This window comes from Apostichopus japonicus, chromosome 5 (genome assembly GCF_037975245.1).
Source record: "Apostichopus japonicus isolate 1M-3 chromosome 5, ASM3797524v1, whole genome shotgun sequence".
Lineage (NCBI taxonomy): Eukaryota > Metazoa > Echinodermata > Holothuroidea > Aspidochirotida > Stichopodidae > Apostichopus > Apostichopus japonicus.
The window spans coordinates 24,365,880-24,390,339 of record NC_092565.1 but is presented as its reverse complement, the minus strand read 5'-3'; the positions used below and the strand labels follow the sequence as shown (position 1 = coordinate 24,390,339).

Genomic DNA, 24,460 nt, shown 5'->3' with positions numbered 1-24,460 from the left:
AGAGTAAAACTAAAAAGAACGAAAACGTGAAAAGGACTAGGGTGTGTAGAAATGGCAACTTTATGTTTAACATTAATATTATGAATTTTTATAGCCTAAGGAATGAAAGATAAAGGATAGCGGGTTTTGTTAATAGAAAAAGGCTGCCGGAGCAGACCACTGCCCGTGATTAGGCTTTTCTCATAAGCTGGACATGGAGAGGGTGGTTACTGTCGGTCCAAAGGGACTCCAGCTTGCTACATACAGGCAGTGGTAAGCACAGTCCACGTCCTCCTGTACCTCACCAATCACCCGCCCAGCCCTTCTAATACATTTATAAGTACGCTCCTTTCCACTAATTATTGAAGCATTACCTCCCCATCAAATTATAGGCAATAAAGCCAAACCGCACACAAAACAGAATTATAAAAAAAATTGTAATAAATTGCTATCTACACTGAAATAATTTACTTTCATCAAGCAATACAATCTAGAGTTTAATATTTTAACGCTATCAGCACGATCGACTCTACATTTATAATTTATGACAGCGTCCGGTGAGGGTCTGTGACGACGAAAGTCTATTAACATTTCATTCGTCCTATCTACATTCAGCTCTAGAAAATTATCAACACAGTACTTAACTAAGTTACCAATTTGAGTAAGATATTTCAAGCTTTCATCTTTTTCAATCAAGCCGATCATAACAGTGTCATTTGCAAATTGATGAGTGGGCAGCTCTGCTCAGAAGAACGACAGTCCGAGGTATAGACGGAAACAGGAACGGCGCTAAAACAGTGCCTTGCGGAGCCCTCGTATTGGAAACTGAGATATTAGAATTAGTATTTAAACGAGACAAACGAACTGACTGCAATATATGTGTAAGATCACTCAATACGGTACTCAATACATGAGAGAATGAGGAATTACCTCCAATCTAAGAAGTTTTTCAGCAAGCACATTCGGCTAGATCGTGTTGAATGCACAGGAAAAATCGAAAAAACATTACTCGAGCAGATTTGCCAAATTGAGCTTGTTCCATGTGGCTACATAAATTATCGAGATTGCATCATCTGTATACGATTACTTTTGGAATGCAAATTGTAAGGGATCTAAGCATTGTTGCTTTAGTTCTTTTAAAGTGATTCGTTTACAAACTTTCATAGCTACAGGAATCAACGCTACAGGTCTTAAGTCATTCATATAATTTATTACCGACTTTTTAGGAACAGGAACAATACAGCACGCTTCCATAATAAAGGGATTGAAATTGTTCTAGAATTCATATTAAAAATAACATTAAAAATAGAGGCAAGTTGACTAGCACAAGTGTTCATAACTCTGGGAGAGATCCCGTCTGGTCCAGCTGCTTTGGATGAGTTTTGCTTTAATAATTGTATGTGAACATTCTGCTCTGTAGTCTAGAAATTCCAGTCGTTTGTGTTTGATAAATTTGCTTTGGTTATCGACTACTGCCGAAAAATCTTGCTTATCATAGCGATTGTATAAAACATCTACTTCATTTTCATAATCAGCTGAAGTTTTGGGGAGTTGATTATATTTATTTACAATTGAATAGCTACTCATTAGCCCCAAGCCGTGCTAGACATTCTTCATATTATTACATGTAGCAGAGAGAGAAGATGCTCATAACTATATCCTGTACTCGAATGTTATTGCTGGATTATATCCATCGTTATCAACCTGGTATCCGTTGAAACCTAGGGACTCCATACAAAATGTTAAAGATACCATGCGGGCAAACGGGTGCACAAGGGGTCCGCGGAAAGAAAATGTGAATCCGTAAAAGAGGTTCGTCAACATTCACTGACTTGTATTCACAAAACGAGTCTCAGCGGTCCATCTCAGTCAAAGAAAACTCAGCATGGTGGTACTGAAGCCATTGGTGATACTCCACATGTCGGAGGAGGGCGGGTTGAGGGAGGGGTGGGGGTGGGGTCTCCGTAATTATTTCTTCATTGGCCTTAGGAATAAGTGGAATGAATAGAACTGGAAAATCTATACGGGTTATGACATGCCATGGTAACATCATATTACTAACTATCGTCCAACTATAATATACCTTATATATATAACTTAATAACATCTGGTGAAAATGGTTCCATAGTTCATTCTCTCAAAACAGTGTGTAATCTGTAATATCATTTAGGGAAAATTTTTCTTCAAAAATCTTTTCTTTCCTAGCAAAATCTTGCGGTTGATTTTTATCTTGAAATACAATGAATTTTAATGTTTACTTGGCGGTTGATGTATTTTTAAGTTCAAGGTACCATCAAGTTGTTTTTCTTACCACAATCTTTCTTTGTAAAATGATTTGTTAATTCATCTCGATTACCATAATGTTTTCGCTATACTGCTGTTGCCAGATACCTAACAAAACATGTCACCATATATTAAATAAATTCATATTTCTGATCTACAAACGTCCTACCATTAAACATGGAAGGAAGAGGTTTATATAAAATAACAATTTGCCATCTGACTATGACATGGAAAAGTCAATACCTTTAAAAAAAAAAAGATAATCCCTTCTTAAACAAACTGTAGCTACTTTATGGCGCCGCCATCTAAGGCACTGACACCTTCCGTAGTCAAGGGTGCTATTAACCATTGAGTGGATAACTAATCTTATTCCGTAGTCAAGGGTGCTATTAACCATTGAGTGGATAACTAATCTTATTCCGTAGTCAAGGGTGCTATTAACCATTGAGTGGATAACTAATCTTATTCCGTAGTCAAGGGTGCTATTAACCATTGAGTGGATAACTAATCTTACTTCAGCCAATCTTGCTGCAGTTTCGAAGAACAGACACAACTTAGTAGATTTTTACACCACTTAGTGTCATATTAATCACTCGATTAGCGAAGCAACACAAACATTTCTGACGAAGAATAAACTTACGAAATAGCCTATAGAAACGGAAATCGTTTACAAATTACTTAGCAATTAAAAGGAGATAAACGGGAGAGAAGAAATGCTGCTGTCTGTTGCGGGAATATAACAACAAAGGATTGTTTGTTAAGTGGTTTAAAGAAGAAGAAAGAAGATCATATTTTATTTGCCATTCCGTTGGGCTGTTAAAACAAATTACTTTTGAGAAATTGAAAAGAAATGCCGTCAGATTTTAGTTCAATTGAATTTCATTAAGAGCTATGATTGAATATAACATTATTAATTAACGGAGACAATCTGACCCACTCAGCATTTGCTTTACGCCATTAATTCAAAGAGTGATGAATTTCCAGGATAGCCATTCGAAAGAGGAGTTAAAGTACAGTAAAGCAACCAGCCAGAAATCCCTTTTAAAGTTTTCATATTTCGTCTTCGTTTCCCTTAATTTTTGTATGATTTTATAGTTGCTGTGTACTTTGCAAAGAGGGATTATGTAGGTTATGTAGGTGAAACAATTATGTAGGTTATGTAGGTGAAACACGCTCTCGGTTCCGCTTACATTTCAATAATCACAACAAATCTATTCGTGATAAGTTTGCAGAATTCCCCGTTTCCGAACAGTTCAATCTTCATAGACATTCTCTCAAAAACCTAAAATGTATTCAATTGCTTCTAACTTCAAATCTGTAACTGAACTAAAACGGAAAGAATTCGATTGGATCTTTTGTATTAAGTCTCACATCACCGGCCTCAACAAACTTGGGACCCCTAAACCACTATACAACTCAGGAGTTTTAATCCCTTATCGACCTCGCGAGAGGTCTTGCATCTAAGCCTCCTTAACCAAACAACAATTTCTCAAATTGGGAGGGTACGCCCCTTTCCTTATATCCTTTCCCACGACGGATATCAGCTAACCTACCCCCCCCCCCCCCGGCAATTCTCGAACTCTGACTGCGGGTCTGAACACGATTGAGACAAGTCAGCTAACCTTTAATCGTCTCTTTTAATCATCATCGTAATTCAAATAACTTTGTAACTATTCCTTGAAAAACTGACAGGGTTGAAGACTCAATTATATCACATCGACACTTACACAGAACCGCCCTTTATCTCTTCAGATGGAACTCGTAGTATAATGACGTCACAATAACCACATCTTAATTAACGCGAAATTATTTTGACCACAGAACTGACAAAGTGTATTGGATTTAAATAAAGCGAATGAATACAGCCAGCTAATCGCCAGCTAAATCACAAAAAAAAAGTAAAGCCTGCGCATGCAATATATGACTGAGAGGAGCCCATCTTTCGGGTAATTTGCTTACGGTGTAGTCATGTAAGATTTCTTGGTTTGAACTATATAGTAAGGCATACAGGTCTTTTAACCGTATGATAATAATTTTAAAATTTTTTTAATTAATTTACAGTTGAGTCTTTCCCTACATTATGAACAATGTAATCCTATCGTTACATTACTCAATTTACAGTTGAGAATCCATGTAGACCGTCTTTCCCTACATGATTACAATGATGCGAGTAATCCTATCGTTACATTACTCAATTGACAGTTGAAAATCCATGTAGACCGTCTTTCCCTACATGATTACAATGATGCGAGTAATCCTATCGTTACATTACTCAATTGACAGTTGAGAATCCATATAGACCGTCTTTCCCTACATGATTACAATGATGCGAGTAATCCTATCATTACATTACTCAATTGACAGTTGAAAATCCATGTAGACCGTCTTTCCCTACATGATTACAATGATGCGAGTAATCCTATCGTTACATTACTCAATTGACAGTTGAGAATCCATATAGACCGTCTTTCCCTACATGATTACAATGATGCGAGTAATCCTATCGTGACATTACTCAATTGACAGTTGAGAATCCATGTAGACCGTCTTTCCCTACATGATTACAATGATGCGAGTAATCCTATCGTTATATTACTCAATTGACAGTTGAGAATCCATATAGACCGTCTTTCCCTACATGATTATATGCGAGTAATCCTATCGTGACATTACTCAATTTACAGTTGAGAATCAATGTAGACCGTCTTTCCCTACATGATTATATGCGAGTAATCCTATCGTGACATTACTCAATTTACAGTTGAGAATCCATGTAGACCGTCTTTCCCTACATGATTACAATGATGCGAGTAATCCTATCGTTATATTACTCAATTGACAGTTGAGAATCCATGTAGACCGTCTTTCCCTACATGATTACAATGATGCAAGTAATCCTATCGTTATATTACTCAATTGACAGTTGAGAATCCATATAGACCGTCTTTCCCTACATGATTATATGCGAGTAATCCTATCGTTACATTACTCAATTGACAGTTGAGAATCCATATAGACCGTCTTTCCCTACATGATTACAATGATGCGAGTAATCCTATCGTTATATTACTCAATTGACAGTTGAGAATCCATATAGACCGTCTTTCCCTACATGATTATATGCGAGTAATCCTATCGTTACATTACTCAATTGACAGTTGAGAATCCATGTAGACCGTCTTTCCCTACATGATTACAATGATGCGAGTAATCCTATCGTGACATTACTCAATTGACAGTTGAGAATCCATATAGACCGTCTTTCCCTACATGATTACAATGATGCGAGTAATCCTATCGTTATATTACTCAATTGACAGTTGAGAATCCATATAGACCGTCTTTCCCTACATGATTATATGCGAGTAATCCTATCATTACATTACTCAATTTACAGTTGAGAATCCATGTAGACCGTCTTTCCCTACATGATTACAATGATGCGAGTAATCCTATCGTTACATTACTCAATTGACAGTTGAGAATCCATATAGACCGTCTTTCCCTACATGATTACAATGATGCGAGTAATCCTATCGTTACATTACTCAATTGACAGTTGAGAATCCATGTAGACCGTCTTTCCCTACATGATTATATGCGAGTAATCCTATCGTTACATTACTCAATTTACAGTTGAGAATCCATGTAGACCGTCTTTCCCTACATGATTACAATGATGCGAGTAATCCTATCGTTATATTACTCAATTGACAGTTGAGAATCCATATAGACCGTCTTTCCCTACATGATTATATGCGAGTAATCCTATCGTTATATTACTCAATTGACAGTTGAGAATCCATGTAGACCGTCTTTCCCTACATGATTACAATGATGCGAGTAATCCTATCGTTATATTACTCAATTGACAGTTGAGAATCCATATAGACCGTCTTTCCCTACATGATTACAATGATGCGAGTAATCCTATCGTTACATTACTCAATTGACAGTTGAGAATCCATGTAGACCGTCTTTCCCTACATGATTATATGCGAGTAATCCTATCGTTATATTACTCAATTGACAGTTGAAAATCCATGTAGACCGTCTTTCCCTACATGATTACAATGATGCGAGTAATCCTATCGTTACATTACTCAATTTACAGTTGAGAATCCATATAGACCGTCTTTCCCTACATGATTATATGCGAGTAATCCTATCGTTACATTACTCAATTGACAGTTGAGAATCCATGTAGACCGTCTTTCCCTACATGATTATATGCGAGTAATCCTATCGTTATATTACTCAATTGACAGTTGAGAATCCATGTAGACCGTCTTTCCCTACATGATTACAATGATGCGAGTAATCCTATCGTTACATTACTCAATTTACAGTTGAGAATCCATATAGACCGTCTTTCCCTACATGATTACAATGATGCGAGTAATCCTATCGTTACATTACTCAATTTACAGTTGAGAATCCATGTAGACCGTCTTTCCCTACATGATTACAATGATGCGAGTAATCCTATCGTTACATTACTCAATTGACAGTTGAGAATCCATATAGACCGTCTTTCCCTACATGATTACAATGATGCGAGTAAGTTTGGAGGGAAGGTCACAAACATATTACCTATTTTCTGGAACGATGAAATCAAAGTAAGACCCTTCTTGCTTTTCATTTTCTCCAGAAACGAATAATATGATTAGTTTAGTATCAATTTTAAATTGGCTTAATGTCTTCTTTTTTCCTCGCTTTTTTTTCATTATGAACCAAATCCCCCCACAAAAAAAAAATAATCATCCATATTTTTTTAAGGGCATTTACATATCTTGTTATATTCTCGTATTGAAAATTGTCAAAGACTTTTCGTCGCCATGGAAGAGACGAAATTTCTGAAGTAAAACAATTTGACACTGATACTTAGTTGGATTTTATCTTAGTCCGTATAGTTAGTTTATCTATTTCCAGAAGTTCGATCTGAAAGAGGGGCCCATCCAAGCATCAGCTAGTATGCTTTGAATTAGCTGATACTACGAAAGATTGTGTACAGAAGCGTAGCCTTATGATAACAAGGGTGAATGAACTCACAACTGAAGCGGTATATATTCTATATCGTTCATAAATCAGCTGAGATTGTATTTTATCAACTAAAAAATAGCTAACTAGTCACTGCAGTTAAAAAGTTATCAGGATTTTTGGACGGGAAAAGAAATGGAGATGCAGGCGAAGTTGATGCTGTGTGACGTGTTTTTGTGAAAATGACACTTTACAGCTTGGAGTACGGGTATATAAACAATTAATTGCCAAAAACACTCTCTTTACCCCCCTCCCCCACCCCCCACCTAAACCTTTCGTCGCCCCACCTCATTAATCTTGACAACTTTCCAAGTCTAAAAGGCACGCGTCCATGTATTGGCTTTGTGTTACTTTAGAAGTATAGGTCTATATCTGTTCTTGCATAACTTAGTCAAGTCACTTTGGTTGAAGAACGTGATTGTTTACAGTCTAACATATCAAAGACAATCTAACTATAAAGACGGTATTGAAATCTAGGCTATAAAAAAGTAAACTCTTTGGAAAGGAAGCTGTTCCTAATTACACACAATTAATTTATATTTAGCTTACTATTTGACCCACAGTAATGCATGGTTAATTCTGCATGAGTTCTTAACTATTCGTAGGCATCAGTATAACTCATAATGAAATTAAATTAAACACTGATGGAAAGTAGAAATAAGTTTCTTCAATAAACAAATCTATAAAGTACTTAACCATAGCGAAATATAAATAATCAGAAGAAGTCATATAACTTCATTTCTTTTTAAGACTTGAAGTGTTATGCAATATGACCAAATTGTATTCATCGTACACACAAGTCAAGAGATTTGTCCTTTCCCAAAGTATTTTGATTAAAACTAATGAGTAAAATACAAACCTACCTGCTGTTACTCCACACAAAGACAGATGCATGCATACACACACGCACCTGCTAAGAAAATCGCTTTCCAGCTATTTTCTCGAGGTCGTTCAATGTGGACATACTCATATTAAAACCCAACTTTTACTCAAAGTTACTTCATGTGAATAGAAGAATTCCTTTCCGTGAAAATGTTTCAAACGTACGTATAGTGTTCCATGCACATTTTATGGACACCCGTAATACCTCTGCTTCCATGCAAGGTCTAATGATATGGTTTTAGTCTTATTGTACCTCTGTATGTAATTTCTGCTAGAAAATGGTTGCTATTCGAGCTTCAAATTGACTTAAATATGGCCAGATGTATACCAGCTAAGTTTTAGGATAGTCTCTTACAGTACTGCAGAAATGTAAACCTGTTGTCGCTGCATCGCTCATCGTCAAGCAAGTGACTCAAATTGAAGAAGCAGTCATTATATTATTCCAAAGGAGACTACAACAACAAAAACCGAGGGTGATTATTTAGATATGTACTGCCCTCAGTCGGTTGTATTTGTCTCTTTGAACTTGACTCAATGATCGCTACTGGTGCTTTTCTTATCTTTTTTATACTTTTAAATGTTTTCTTGATGAAAGATATGCGGGTCTAAGATTGTTACGTATGAAAAACAAAATGTGAACACAGAGACATGCGATACCTATCTTATAGTGAAAGAATTACATGTTTCGAGCCTTTCCATGTGTTCGTAATTATCAGAGCAACGAAAATAATTTGGAAAAAAATGAAGAAGAAGAACAAGAAGGGGAAAATGATCAAGGCGTCATTCCAAAATCATTCCAAAAGTATATCAATTGAATGAATGAAAAGGGAATGTAGAACCGTTTATAGAGATGTTGTCTCTTGATATGTTTCACCAAATGTAGGTTAACGTCGTCTCAAGACGCTAGTAATTTAATAACTAACCGGTAATTTGAAGAGACTCGCGTCTCGGAAATAAACAATAACAAATACTTTGAAAATAATAAAACAATGTAAATATTAGCAATAACAATGAAAAGACAATACAGTGAGAAGCATTTCTCATGACAAATGTCCTTTCGAATTCAACTTATTTCTATTGTTTTTGTACAATGAAATTATATTTATAATTATAATTATGAATAATACAAAACCACATCATTCATTAAAAACGTCGGTTGATTTCGGAAAGTGCAAACACTAATCATCGAGTTTCTTTGTTCTAAGTTAAATTGATTATTACCAATCTGAAAAACTTCACAGTCACCAGTTAAGAGAGAATGGCAATATGGAATAATGTAACAGTAGGTCAGTATATGGAATTGTGGCAGAGTGACAGTTTGGGCTTAGAAGGAAAGCAGGACAATGGACAGTATGAAAATGTGGCAGAGTGACTAATGGTAGTATATGCGAACTCCCTAATCACTAGACTATGCACGCTGATTGTATGTCCAGAGGTTCGAAACCAGTAGGGAAGGTCGCAATTCAACTGTAGGCGTTAGTCACCTGTATCGAACAATACTAGTTCTGTATTGGTGACATATTTGCCTTACTCTAGAGATCAAACATGATGCTTACTAACTCGAAATCATTTGTGATTCCTAAAGCCGGATCTCAAAAGAGATACTTTGAACATACGTTATGTTAATGAAATGGAGGTAAACGACAAAGGCAGATGAATATATATATATATAAAATATATATATTTTTACAATGCTATATATTCACTGCCCAAACGTATTGTGAGTTACCATATTTCCCGAATTCGTTCATACTTATAGCGACGTACGATTCCTATAAAGATTAATCACTGCATGAGAGAGAGAAAACAAAACAAACAGACCGTATGCTCAGATAATGCAACTTAATTTACGGCCAAACTTAGTAGGCCTATACTGGCGTGGTGGGAAAGGTTACTTTACAACACCAGGGACGTGTTAGGGATGGGGAATCAACGAGGTTTGGAGCCGTTGAGGCGATGTGCGTTGCCGGTTAGGGTTATAGCCCTGACCCTAACTTTAACCTTCTCTTGCAGCTCCCTTCAAAAACCGACCAGCTTGTCCATGCGATATTTCCAGTGGTAATGATGTTCGACATAAAATCTACCAAATCGTAAAACGAACGATGCACGATTTAAAACTTCTATGAAATGAAAGCTAAAAGTTTTATGAGATATTTGAATAAACAATCCCGAGAAGAACTTTGCTTACCAGCAAAACTACAGATGTATAGCCTTAAGAGAACTTCCTGTATGCCTGTGAATACCCTCGTCTAAGCATGGCCCACGACTTTAAGACACGTCTTATGCTTACCAAATGGTGCTAGCTTTTAAACATACCCTATATCGAACACTGTGTTTAATTAATATACATGCAGGTCTAAAAGTTACTAGCCGTTACCGTACTCTGTTGATTTAGGATGATAAGGAAACGCCATTTGGTTAATTCTCATTATGAAATTCCAGTTTGTATCCTATCTCGTTCCACATCACAAAAATTAATCAATTTGTTTTTACTATTATCAGTAAGCGGCTACCCTCGTTATTTCATATTACGTATAGGCCTATTTACTCCATCCCAAACACAGAAGATAAGACGGACTAAAACTAAAACTACAACTAAAATAAGAAGAAAAATAAAACAAAACACTTGAACAACAATAGGTTAACTCGCATTTAGGCCTAGTTTAACTGTTCTTAGTGCGTGCAATTGAAATGATTACAGTGACCATATCAGAACACACTGGTTTGGGGTATTATGGTATAGGGAAGAGGGTAGATCATGGGGTTGGCAAGGGTTGGACTGACGATGATCTGGAAAAACTAGTGAGGGGGGAGTGGTACTCGACACCACTCCTATACATATAGTCTCAAGATGAGCAATCTGAACATGGATAAGACCAACAGTAACGAAGAAAAGTTTGAAATTATCCTATAATATGTCTGGATGTGACTAAGTGGCTATGGGTGGCTAGGTGGCTACACCCCCCCCCGATCGGTCAGTCTTGCACCCCTCCAGGGAGGGGAGGGGAAATATAAGCTCAAGGCTGTGTTTCTAGTGCAAGCGCTTTTGACTAGAAAACTGATCCAGTCTTGTCATATAACACTATTTTATAGATACAATCATCTTGTATCCTCTTCTATGTATTGCAGTTGTTGAATGGTACAGCCTAGACTAACATTTATAAGAGAACAAAAACTGCCTTCACCTCAAAACCCCACCCCTCCCCTAAATGATGTTAGTTGCAACACTTATGGGTAGGCCTATACATAAAAAGGCTGTTTGTTTTCCTTTAGATGAGAAAAATATCCCAAGCGCTTAATTCTGATTTGGATATATCTTACACATGTGTTATAACGCGAGGGTAATACATGCAGTGCGTACAGTTCGTCACCATAGCAAGAACGTGTATCATGTCTTAGACCGTGGAATTAAATTATACCCTAACTGTTGCCCTGACATAATACTTCGATTCTTAAACTACCAGTAACCAGGCGCCGCGGAACGGAAAAATTATTGGGGGGGGGGGGGGCTAATGTGTGGAGACTATCTAAGCGGAGCGCCACCATCAGTTGGCGCGGAGCGTACAAGAAAATTTTGGGTCTTTTCAAACCCCCAGATGGCCGGAAACGGCACTTCCCGAGTGTTTTATGCTGCGAATACCTAGCCTTAAAATATGGGTCTCAAGCCTGCAATTTCTCAGATTGCACGAGAAAGTCTGTAAAAACATTGTAATTTGTATATTCGATGGTGTTTTAAGAGAGTAGCTATTACTCGTAGTGTACTCGCAAAGACGTTTTTGAGTGTAGTAAGGGCAGTGGCGGAGCTAGAGGTATTGGTTGGAGGGGGGGGGGGCAAGAATGGTCTGTAGGGCGCTTTCGACACTATCTTAGCGGAGCGCCACCACAGGTTGGCGCGGAGCGTACAGAAAATTTTTGAGTAAAGATACTCTATAGATTGCAGGAAATGACCCTTTCCGGGCCTTGCTAATTTGCAGATAAACGGAGAATAAATAGGTGTCGTCGCCATTTTGTCGGAAAATTGCACCAACAGAATATGACAAATGTCAATAGGTAGATGAGAGCGCAATAAAATAGTCAATAATCGCGAATAAGTTAAAAGTAGTGAAAAGCTGAAAAGGGCGCCAGCAGTCCAATTGAGTCCGTTAGGGGGGGGGGGCATCCGCCCCTGACTGTATAGACGCTCCGCCACTGAGTAAGGGGATGTTGGAGAACTGGCTGAAATGAGGCAAGTCATTGTCCTTAGACGAAGTTGTCAGTGTTGCGCTTACCGGTACTCACACTCACTGCTTCCACTTTTCATAGGGCGTGAAGACGCGGTTGGGGTGACAATGTGGTCTATAGCCAGGGGACGGGCCGAGGGTCCCCCAGCATTTACTAAAATTATTACACCTATATAGTATACGCATGCATCGGACAGATCGACAAGTATGCATTGAAAAATGGGCAGATGCACGTTTCGGAGCCTTGGTAAACATTGGGGGGGGGCTTATCATGCATTTGCCCCCTCAACTTTTTCATTGGGGGGCTGAGCCCCCAAGCCCCCCCCCCCCCCGGTTCCGCCGCCACTGGCAGTAACTCGATTTCTAGCAAAGACATGACGAAAATACTGGTATAATGGAAGAATGGTCGGATAAAGATACCGTATGTTACAAAAGCTCATAAGTCAGAACAAAGACTTAAAAGAATAGAACAAGTAAACACTTCTTTTTGATATGTTACAGAGGAACATGATCTAAGTATTCTGGTGAACTTGCATTCAATACCTTCGTACCGTCTTTGCGATATTGACAGTTGAAGTTATCTGATATTCTACCAAAAGTGAACTTGAAGCAAGCAGGTGTGATGTCATAGTTGCACACTGACAAATACTGTTTTTTTTTCATCTATCGATTTGACCTTGAATTGGATAGGGTACCTATAGTTTGTCTAATGGGGATGTGAAGTTTATAATATACCAATACATATGGTACATTCACATTATGGATGCATCCAATTGTGGAGTCTAAAATTAGACTTCAATTTTAAAGGAAAACAAAACATTATTTATCAGTGTGCAACAGTGACGTCACACCTGTTTCCTCCAAGTTCACTTTTGGTACGAAAGGTGGCAACTTCAACTATCAATATCTCAAAAAACGGTACATAGGAACTGAATGCACATTTCACTAGAATGCTTAGATTATGTTCCTCTTTAACATATCAAAAAGAAATTTTGACCTGGATTATTCTGTTAAGGAAAACTGTCAGGAGAAAAAATGGTATCAACGTTTCTAAAACTGTATCCTGCTTGTTGGAGGAGAGGGGACAATTTCACATCCGTTCTAGTTTCTTACTCAATGAATGTATTTTTATTTTCTGTTTTGGCATCAGTTTTTGTTTTGGCAAGCATATAATGGATAATACGAATGTGTTTCTGTCACTTTGCGGTTTTTTTCAGAATCAAAACGATACGTTGTTTTTTTTTCAATATCAAAAGGATTCGATAAGACAAATCCCTAAATGACGAGATTTTTATAAAAATTTTGAAGTAGGAAATATTACGTAAATGTTGAAGCAAGCAAAACACTGTGCGTCTATGATATCACTACACCTGTTTGCTTCAAGTTAAGTTACAAAACGTGTCACTTGAAACGCTGTTATCTCAAAAACGGTAGGTAGGAATTGAATGCAAACTTCATCAAGATTTGTAGAATTTGTTCCTCTTTCATTAATCAAAAGCAAGCTTTTCGTCTGAACTACCCTATTAACATTAGCACGCACGCGACTGACCAGTAATTGACTTACTGGCATATTTAGCATAACAATGATGACATTTCACCTCCATGTTAAAATCCTGATTTGGTTACTCTGGTCACTGATAACGTCATTCTTCCCTTGTGATAATAATCGCGAGAAAGAGAAACAAAAACATTACTCGCGGGGAGAAAAAACAACATTAAATTATTCTCAAATAATATTTTCAATTTTTTCTTCATTTTCCCCCTATTCTGAAGGTTCATGACCTACTATGCCCCATAATAAGAATATAACACAATAAACTATCATATCCCGCGATATGCTGAATAAACTAATCCAGGATTTTTCGTGACTTTTAAAGGCTATATTGTTTCACAGCAACAATACTTCCTATATGAATTATGTTCATATTTCAAAATAATACTTAGGTTTCTTCCTTTCATCGTCAAATTTACCACGTGATGTTTTCATTAATGTCGTTAAACAAAACAACATTATTGTTTATCGAGTAAATGACGTGAAACTGTTACGATTAGTCTTAACCTTTGTACGCTAATCCTGTATTGTAAGTTTTACACACAGGAGAGAGCAGGTTTTAAGAATTCATGCGTACTCCTACCCCCCCCCCCCCCTCAACCACCCACCCCTGTAAATAATCTTCTTCTTGCAAATCGTTAGCGATAGAATAACACGTTTAATTTCATCAAAACTTTGTTTTGAATTTCAGTTATGCCGGTAACATAACTGATTTCGTAAAGGTTAGTTATCCCTCTTACTACACCATCCGTGAAGATATTACTCCAGTTATGAAATAATTTAATTAGGCCTAATTTTCTTTCAGTTTCAGAGGGGGGAAGGGGGGGGGCACGGAGAGGAGACGGACAGGGAGAGGAAGTGAAAACACAATCTCAATCATTTGAATACTGCTATACACCAAATAATGTTAAATCCTTATAAAGTACTTTGGGATTATTATGAAAGAATATTTGAGTTCTAATTAATTAATGTTTGTTCATTTTAAGAATTTCGTGCTCTAATTATAAGGGTAGAAGTAAATTTAATTGTATATATTAATTTATTTTTAAATGAAATAACGCAATCACTTTTTTTTTACTTCGGTGAGTTTTTTAGGGCGGTGTTTCTTTGATCTCGATGGATAAAAGGGGTGTCTGATATTTTGACATATTCTCCACGTTTTTACATAATTTAATTAAAGACATCTTTCAAGGTTATTCTTTTTTTTCACCCAATCAAAAGAGCACATAATTTAATTGTTAATAATTGACTAATGAACAGTGAGTAAAATTCTCAAGGTTGACTATTGTCTAAGACCCCCTTCCCTCTCTTGTGATTCTAAAAATGTCATTTACATATTTATTATACTGTGTTCTTTGTAAAGAGGGCAATTATGTAGGTACATTCCGCCTAATACAGAATAATTTTGCAGGATTCCCCGTTTCCGAACAGTTCAATCTTCATATACATTCTCTCAAAAAAACATTCTCTCATATACATTCTCTCATATATATATATATATATATATATATATATATATATATATATATATATATATATATATATATATATATATATATATATACTCAAATGAGTAACTTACCTTTAAACCAATATATTATTCGGAGACTTGTGCTAGTAACTATCTTTAAATGTAAATATTTCACTGACGGATTAGGTCTGATGAAAAACATCTACAAGTTGTGTATATAATAAGATGTATTTCACATGTGTCCTCCTCCGGGTTTAATCTGTACTTGTGATCCCCGCAAGTGGATATATACCTTCCAGGTTAAAACAACTATAAATTAAATGTAGAGATGGCAAATTGACTTTTTTTACTCTTTAAGAAATCGTTTTATTTATAGAACAGCCCCTTTTTATAAACTGGTAAAGACAGCTTCTTAGATCCTTTGTTGTAGCTTCTTGATAATTTTGATAACTTTTGTAACGCTTTTTATGTTTTCACTATTAACTTAGTCTCATAAACTTTTATATGTCTTAACCTGTATTTTGATGTTTTGTATATTGTTATATTTTTATCCTATTTATAAATTTCTCTGTAAATTTATACTGGAATAAAGAAATGAAAGAAAATGAAATGACCCAGATATTGTTGACTTTGGACTGTGAACCATATATGCAATCGCATTTGCCAGTGTTTCAGCGGTAACGATAAATGCGTACGTGTATGCTGCATTGTGAATATTACATTATACATACAAATAACACAAGCGAAACGTGTGATAATTGAAACGGTAAAGTAAGGTAAGATTGCAAAAAATACCCAGTGGGTAAATATTAGTTGACAATACATTATCCTTAAGTTTCCGGATATATGTGTATTTGCATTTTGCTTAGTTTTGTTGGTACGTGAGGTGCCCATCATCAGTATTATTCGCACATACTCAAACGAGATGAGTGTTACTAGAATTAGTTGTTAATGTGTTAATGACAAAAAGCATTGCAGTGCTTAGAACGGTGTGACCTATATCTATATTTAGTTTAGTTTAGTTTAGTAGAAAAAAGGATCAGGAGGGACACTTAAGTCCCCATCAAGGACCCTATAGAGAGAGAAAAAAAACTGAAGACACAGACACTCAGACCCGATTACAATGCTTAAAGTGCTTGTCCAAAGCATTCTTAAACCCATTCACACTACTTGCAAGTACAACTTTCTCAGGCAAACCATTCCACTCATTCACAACCCTATTAGAAAAAAAAATTATGCCGAATATTAATCCTACTATGCGACTTTTGGAGTTTAAGACAATGACCTCTAGTACGACTACTGTTAGCAAACAAGAAAAAGTCGGTAAAGGATAAATTGTCGAAACCATACACAATCTTGAAAACCTGGATCAAGTCCCCACGTAACCTCCTAAGCTCCAGTGTGGTGAGATTCAACAGTTGTAACCGCCTATAATAAGGAACCCCCTTTAAGGAACTAATCATCCTAGTAGCCCTCCTCTGGACCTTTTCAAGTACTTCCTTATCCTTAGCACAGCACAGCACAGCATATTTATCTTCAGAAGGAGAAGGAGAAGGAGAAGGAGAAGGAGAAGGAGAAGGAGAAGGAGAAGGAGAAGGAGAAGGAGAAGGAGAAGGAGAAGGAGAAGGAGAAGGAGAAGGAGAAGGAGAAGGAGAAGGAGAAGGAGAAGGAGAAGGAGAAGGAGAAGGAGAAGGAGAAGGAGAAGGAGAAGGAGAAGGAAAAGGAGAAGGCAAGGGCGGCGGAACCGGGGGGGGGGGGGGGGCACAGGGGGCACGTGCCCCCCCCCCCCCCCACTTTTCCTCAGGTTAAAAATGTGCCCTTTTTCTACATAAAAAATTCTAAATAAAAAAAGAGTTTACAAAGCGACACCCACGTCGAATGAAATATTTCGGGAGGTTTTAAATGTTTACTACCATAGGCGTAGGAGCCCAATTTGATTTGGGGGCTGTAACGACTTGCCCGAAAAATATTACCAAACTTTTCGCGCGCTCCGCGCGCTTCAACATGTTAAATGTGCATATCATATGGGCATGCGTCGGTTATAACATCGCATGCCAATAACATATATACAATCATTTGCCGTGTTATTACCCTTCCATTTTGGTTAGAATTATTGGGGAAGTCGTTACAATAAATAATGATCATAATAATATCAGTTTAACCATTAAAAAACACATAGCAAATTATTTTTCTTTCAGTAGTTGCCCGAAAAATTCTCAGCAGATTGCCCGAATTTTCACCAAAACAATGGGTTGGGGCTGCAGCCCCCCCCCCCCGCCTCCTACGCCTTTGTTTACTACCACAAGGCTTCTAAAATTCTGATGCCAAAAAAATTCCTAATGCATTTCTAAAAATGCATTGCTATATTACATTGTGACTTTGTAATAAGCAGAAGCCATTTATATCCTACTATGAATAATGAGTGTAGTTTTAATATCCCATAACCTACCCCATTATTTCGTATTTTGACATATTTCATTTGCTTTCATGCATGCATCGATCGCGTACGTGTACAGGGACTTGGACTTTATAATGGTTTCACCTCATTTTGTACGAAATATCATAATCGAATTTCTGCAAAGTGCCTTCGACGTTGGAGCCGCCCCCCCCCCCCAGAATAAAAGTGCTTCCGCCGCCCTTGATGACATGAACTTCAAAATTTAGTTCTAGCATATTGACGAATATCTAAAATTAACTGGAAAATGACATAACATAGAAACGTTGTGGTGGCACAGGGGGCACATGCCCCCCACTTTTCCTCAGGTTAAAAATGTGCCCTTTTTCTACATAAAAATTGAGGTGTCTCAAGTTAGCAAGAGGCCGGGGAACCAGAATAAACACTCGGGAAGGGCCGTTTCCAGCCATCTGAGGGGTTTGTAAAACCAAAAATTTTCTTGTACGCTCCGCGCCAACCGATGGTTGCGCTCCGCTCAAATAGTCGTGCATACAACTTTGCAAATCCTGGCTACGCCCCTGACTTTTAATGAATTTATGTGGGTCAAACTCAAAGCTATTTCGAATGGAAAAAAATTGTAAGATATTGGCAAGAAATAAACTCTAATTCGGAAGATTCCTACATTAGCAACTAGCATGATTTCACCTAATTTTGTCTCAAAAGAAAACTTGTTCCTTGTTTCCCAATTTGCACATTGAATATTGCAGTGCTAGTATGCATATTTTCCTTGAGGGGGGGGGGGGGGTGGGGCGTTGTTGGAGTGATGTGTATACGCATATAAGATAATACAATAAGAGTTATATAAAGGGTACTAAATAAAAGGCTGCATCAGTCCAATCGAATTTCTGCAAAGTGCCCTTTGATGTCGGTGCCCCCCCAGATTAAAAGTGCTTCCGCCGCCCTTGGGAGAAGGAGAAGGAGAAGGGGGGGGAGAAAACTATTAAATAAAATAAAGACAACACATAAACAATTTTAACACATTTACATACAATACTTGGTGTACGGAGAAATTATTTAGAAATGTATATAAGATGTCTTAGAGCTTTCATTTCATGTTTGTGACAATAAAAGGTCAATAGAGATACTACTGTAGTAAGGTAGCTTATGGTGTATCCCAGATCCCTGTTATGGACGGAAATGAAGTCCACACACGTTGGTTTTACATTCAGACTGAGGGCCCCATTGTTTTCCATTTGTTCAAAACCACGTATTATAGCCTTAACAATAGCCCTGAACAATAGACTTGGTCTAAGAAGGAGGGAATTCTTTTGAATTGACGTCTGAGAACTTGGAATTCCTTTGTTCAAGTCTCCAATCAGAATACAAACCAAGTGATCAATTTAGTAAGTGATTGACGTAAGGTATTCGGAGACAAAAAAACAATACACTTTACAGTTACATTCCTCAATTGAACTTGAATAAAATACTTATGCATTCATTCGCGTAAACTGAAGTATAACCGCAACATCGTAAAATAGATAAAGTGATTTGTGTTCATAGAAGAAAAACTAAATTTGCGTGTGATCTCATCCGGTGTGTCCTTCAAGAAAATTCAAACAATCTGATTAAAAGTCATGTTAAACAAACATAAATTACAAGTGTGAACTTCTGCGTATAGCCTGACCAAAATATAACACTATAAATATATTAAATAAGTTCATCTGCATATATTGCCCCAAGCTTTATCTAATTTCTCTCTTTTTCATTTACTATATTTCTTCTTTCCACAGAGGGTAAGGTTTGACCAATAAGTTTCATTAATACAATTGCGGTATGCTAAACTAAGCCTTATGCGGAATATTTTGAAGGTCTCCAAGCCCGAAGAGATGTTTTTCCTTTACGGGAATTGACTCGGTCAAAGAACTCTTCAATCGTTGAAGCGATTATAATTCTGTCCACTGATGAAAATAAAATTTCAACGAACCGTATAAGTGACAACACTATTCGGACAAAATAGAAAAACTGCAAAGAGAGGTTAAACCGGTTGGAAATGGCTTAAAACAAACCATTTTATTCTTCTCTCTTAAAATATAATATATATTAGGCTATAACACGGTGCCAAGTCACTTAAACATGAATATTCATGATATATGCTTGGCCGCTATATTTCTCGCAGACGATTTTTGTCACCCAGACACTTATTATCATTTCAGTATTTATGTCTTTGTGGTGGATATTAAGACCCTTTATTACTGCATGCACCGTCGAAAAGTATTTTACCACTTGTACACGTAAGACTGAAATGAAGTCTGATAAGTGAAGTATTTCTAATAGTTTACGGTGCTGGATGTTGTATATACTTCTTTATACCTGCACGACTATGACACGAACAGGCTCTGCAAGTAGAGGTAGATAAACAAGTCTGACTAAGCTGTTTGTAATAGTTTAAGACTATTCTAAATGCACCATTGAACCACATTGTAACAGTTATGTAAACAAATCTTTATATTGATTTCATTAATGAGTCTGTCACCTGCATGGGAGAGTTAAATTAACCCAGTCTGATATGCGTTGCTCAAAGCTATAATTCCTGTTATTTAAGATTGGTTGGCACCAGACGAGTATTTACCTACAGTGTGTAACGTAAGAACCTGTGACCATAATAATATTATACTCATTCAACCACGCCACTATACCAAACGGACGAACTCGGCGTTTGAACTCAGCTATTTTCAAACGCATTCAAACATAAAATATATCATCTCTTTGAAAGGCTGAAAACTTATATTCCGGTTTTATAAGAAAAGGGCAGGGATATCTGACATATTTAACATTACTTCACGCTCTTCAAATTCAAATTCGATTTTCTTCACAGGCTTTCCATGAAAGACATTCTTATGAGATTATTAATATCTTCATTAAATTTCAAGGATAAGCCTATCACACAAGGAAATCGTCCTGCAATATAGTTCAGTCTTGAAAGGTCATCTAAATGATGACCCTTCGTGACCTCTAATACTAAATAAAATACTAAAGTGATTATCACATCAGCCATTGGATATGCACATTCAATATACACACAGGGTAAAGCATTAACCAGGGGCCCGAATTTCGTTAAAGGTAACATTTTCCTTCATCTCTATAGCGACGGTTTCATCCCAAGAAGACTGGCTCTTGTTGTATGTATTGAAGGAAGTTTTCCATGAGATTTTGAATTTACTGCTACGGAAGCCTATTACTGCCATCCAAGGCAAACTTATGAATGTGTTATTGACAAGTATTAACTTTTCATTAAGTTTAAGTATTAATCATTATTAACAATTATTAGTTGTTATAATAAAATAAGTAACTTCTACTTGTATGTAGCTTAGCATACATACAAACCCTTTGTCCAAGTTACTTTCCTCGGAATATAGAGCTGTTAAAAGTTTTAATATTTTACCATCTGCTGACCTCAAATGACATTTGACCCCTACATATATTCCTGATAATTATTATTTTCACGGTTATATTTTTGTTTTCCTTCAAAGCTGGATGTGTTTTGACCGCCACGTATCCCCGTAGAAAACAAATGAGTACAACATAACTGTATTCTGCTTTGGTAGTAGTATACAACAGATGTTTTAGTACTAGAGAATCTCCGTTACTTTTCAAAACAATATATAAACAAATACCTTTTAGGCATACGGTGTGTACTTTTACAGCAGCTAGGCCTAAATATGCCTATAAGCTTAACCGAAGCTGCTTGTGTGTATAGCAACATAATAATTGTACAATATGAAAAAGCTTCGTGAAACGTTTATGCTGAGGGAACGGTTACAGGAGCAGTGATGGAAAGAGTGAGCAATGAACCGAAACTATAACAGGGTGTAGGTTCCGGGGATGGAAAGAGTGAGAAGCGAAACGTAACTATAACAGGGTGCAGGACCCGGGGATGGAAAGAGTGACCACTGAAACGTAACTATAACAGGACGCAGGATCCGGGGATGGAATGAGTGAGAACTGAAACGTAACTATAATAGGGTGCAGGATCCGGGGATGGAAAGAGTGAGAACTGAAAAAATATAATAGGGTGCAGGATCCGGGGATGGAAAGAGTGAGAACTGAAACGTAACTATAATAGGGTGCAGGATCCGGGGATGGAAAGAGTGAGAACTGAAAAAATATAATAGGGTGCAGGATCCGGGGATGGAAAGAGTGAGAACTGAAACGTAACTATAATAGGGTGCAGGATCCGGGGATGGAAAGAGTGAGAACTGAAAAAATATAATAGGGTGCAGGATCCGGGGATGGAAAGAGTGAGAACTGAAAAGTAACTATAATAGGGTGCAGGATCCGGGGATGGAAAGAATGAGAACTGAAAAAATATAATAGGGTGCAGGATCCGGGGATGGAAAGAGTGAGAACTGAAAAAATATAATAGGGTGCAGGATCCGGGGATGGAAAGAGTGAGTACTGAAACGTAACTATAACAGGGTGCAGGACCCAGGGATGGAAAGAGTAGGTACTGAAACGTTACTATAACAGGGTGCAGGACCCAGGGATGGAAAGAGTAGATACTGAAACGTAACTATAACAGGGTGCAGGACCCAGGGATGGAAAGAGTAGATACTGAAACGTAACTATAACAGGGTGCAGGACCCGGGGATGGAAAGAGTAGGTACTGAAACGTTACTATAACAGGGTGCAGGACCCGGGCATGGAAAGAGTGACTACTGAAAAGTAACTATAACAGGGTGCAGGACCCAGGCATGGAAAGAGTAGGTACTGAAACGTATATAACAGGGTGCAGGACCCGGGCATGGAAAGAGTAACTACTGTTACGTAACTATAACAGGGTGCAGGACCCGGGGATGGAAAGAGTGAGAACTGAAACGTTACTATAACAGGGTGCAGGACCCGGGCATGGAGAGAGTGAGTACTGAAACGTAACTATAACAGGGTGCAGGACCCGGGGATGGAAAGAGTGATTACTGAAACGTAACTATAACAGGGTGCAGGACCCGAGGATGGAAAGATTGAGTACTGAAACATTACTATAACAAGGTGCAGGACTCGGGGATGGAAAGAGTGAGTACTGAAACGTAACTATAACAGGGTGCAGGACCCGGGCATGGAAAGAGTGACTACTAAAACGTAACTGTAACCGGATGCAGGACCCGGGCATGGGAAGATTGAGTACTGAAACGTAACTATAACAGGGTGCAGGATCCGGGGATGGAAAGAGTGAGAACTGAAACGTTACTATAATAGGGTGCAGGCCCGGGGATGGAAAGAGTGGGTACTAAAACGTAACTATAACAGGGTGCAGGACCCAGGGATGGAAAGAGTAGGTGCTGAAACGTAACTATAACAGGGTGCAGGACCCGGGGATGGAAAGAGTGAGAACTGTAACGTAACTATAACAGGGTGCAGGATCCGGGGATGGAAAGAGTGAGTACTGAAACGTAACTATAACAGGGTGCAGGACCCGGGGGATGGAATGAGTGAGAACTGAAACGTAACAGGGTGCAGGATCCGGAGATGGAAAGAGTAGGTACTGAAACGTTACTATAACATGGCGCAGGACCCGGGCATGGAAAGAGCGACTACTAAAACGTAACTATAACAGGACGCAGGACCCGGGCATGGGAAGAGTGAGTACTGAAACATAACCATAACAGGGTGCAGAGCCCGGGGATGGAAAGAGTGAGTACTGAAACGTAATTTGACAGGGTGCAGAACCCGGCGATAGAAAAAGTGAGTACATGCATGGTGCAGGACCCAGGGATGGAAAGAGTGAGTACTGAAACGTAACTATAACCGGGTGCAGGACCCGGGCATGGGAAGAGTGAGTACTGAAACATAACCATAACAGGGTGCAGAGCCCGGGGATGGAAAGAGTGAGTACTGAAACGTAACTATAACAGGGTGCAGGACCCGGGCATGGAAAGAGTGACTACTAAAACGTAACTGTAACCGGATGCAGGACCCGGGCATGGGAAGATTGAGTACTGAAACGTAACTATAACAGGGTGCAGGATCCGGGGATGGAAAGAGTGAGAACTGAAACGTTACTATAATAGGGTGCAGGCCCGGGGATGGAAAGAGTGGGTACTAAAACGTAACTATAACAGGGTGCAGGACCCAGGGATGGAAAGAGTAGGTGCTGAAACGTAACTATAACAGGGTGCAGGACCCGGGGATGGAAAGAGTGAGAACTGAAACGTAACTATAACAGGGTGCAGGATCCGGGGATGGAAAGAGTGAGTACTGAAACGTAACTATAACAGGGTGCAGGACCCGGGGGATGGAATGAGTGAGAACTGAAACGTAACAGGGTGCAGGATCCGGAGATGGAAAGAGTAGGTACTGAAACGTTACTATAACATGGCGCAGGACCCGGGCATGGAAAGAGCGACTACTAAAACGTAACTATAACAGGACGCAGGACCCGGGCATGGGAAGAGTGAGTACTGAAACATAACCATAACAGGGTGCAGAGCCCGGGGATGGAAAGAGTGAGTACTGAAACGTAATTTGACAGGGTGCAGAACCCGGCGATAGAAAAAGTGAGTACATGCATGGTGCAGGACCCAGAGATGGAAAGAGTGAGTACTGAAACGTAACTATAACCGGGTGCAGGACCTGGGCATGGA

At 38.2% G+C, this 24,460-nt stretch overlaps 1 protein-coding gene across 6 annotated transcripts in view; it reads right to left on the bottom strand.

The window, feature by feature from the left end:
• LOC139968144 (QRFP-like peptide receptor) overlaps positions 1 to 24,460 on the bottom strand; it is a 74,332-nt gene that overhangs the window by 5,872 nt on the left and 44,000 nt on the right. The window contains exon 1 of one of the 6 annotated variants that reach the window (XM_071972535.1): positions 8,166 to 8,605. The exons of the other annotated variants lie outside the window; for them this stretch is intronic. The gene's annotated coding sequence lies outside the window, so the exon portion shown is untranslated. Of the gene's footprint in view, positions 1 to 8,165; positions 8,606 to 24,460 lie in introns of those variants that run through there. 6 annotated transcript variants of the gene reach the window in all.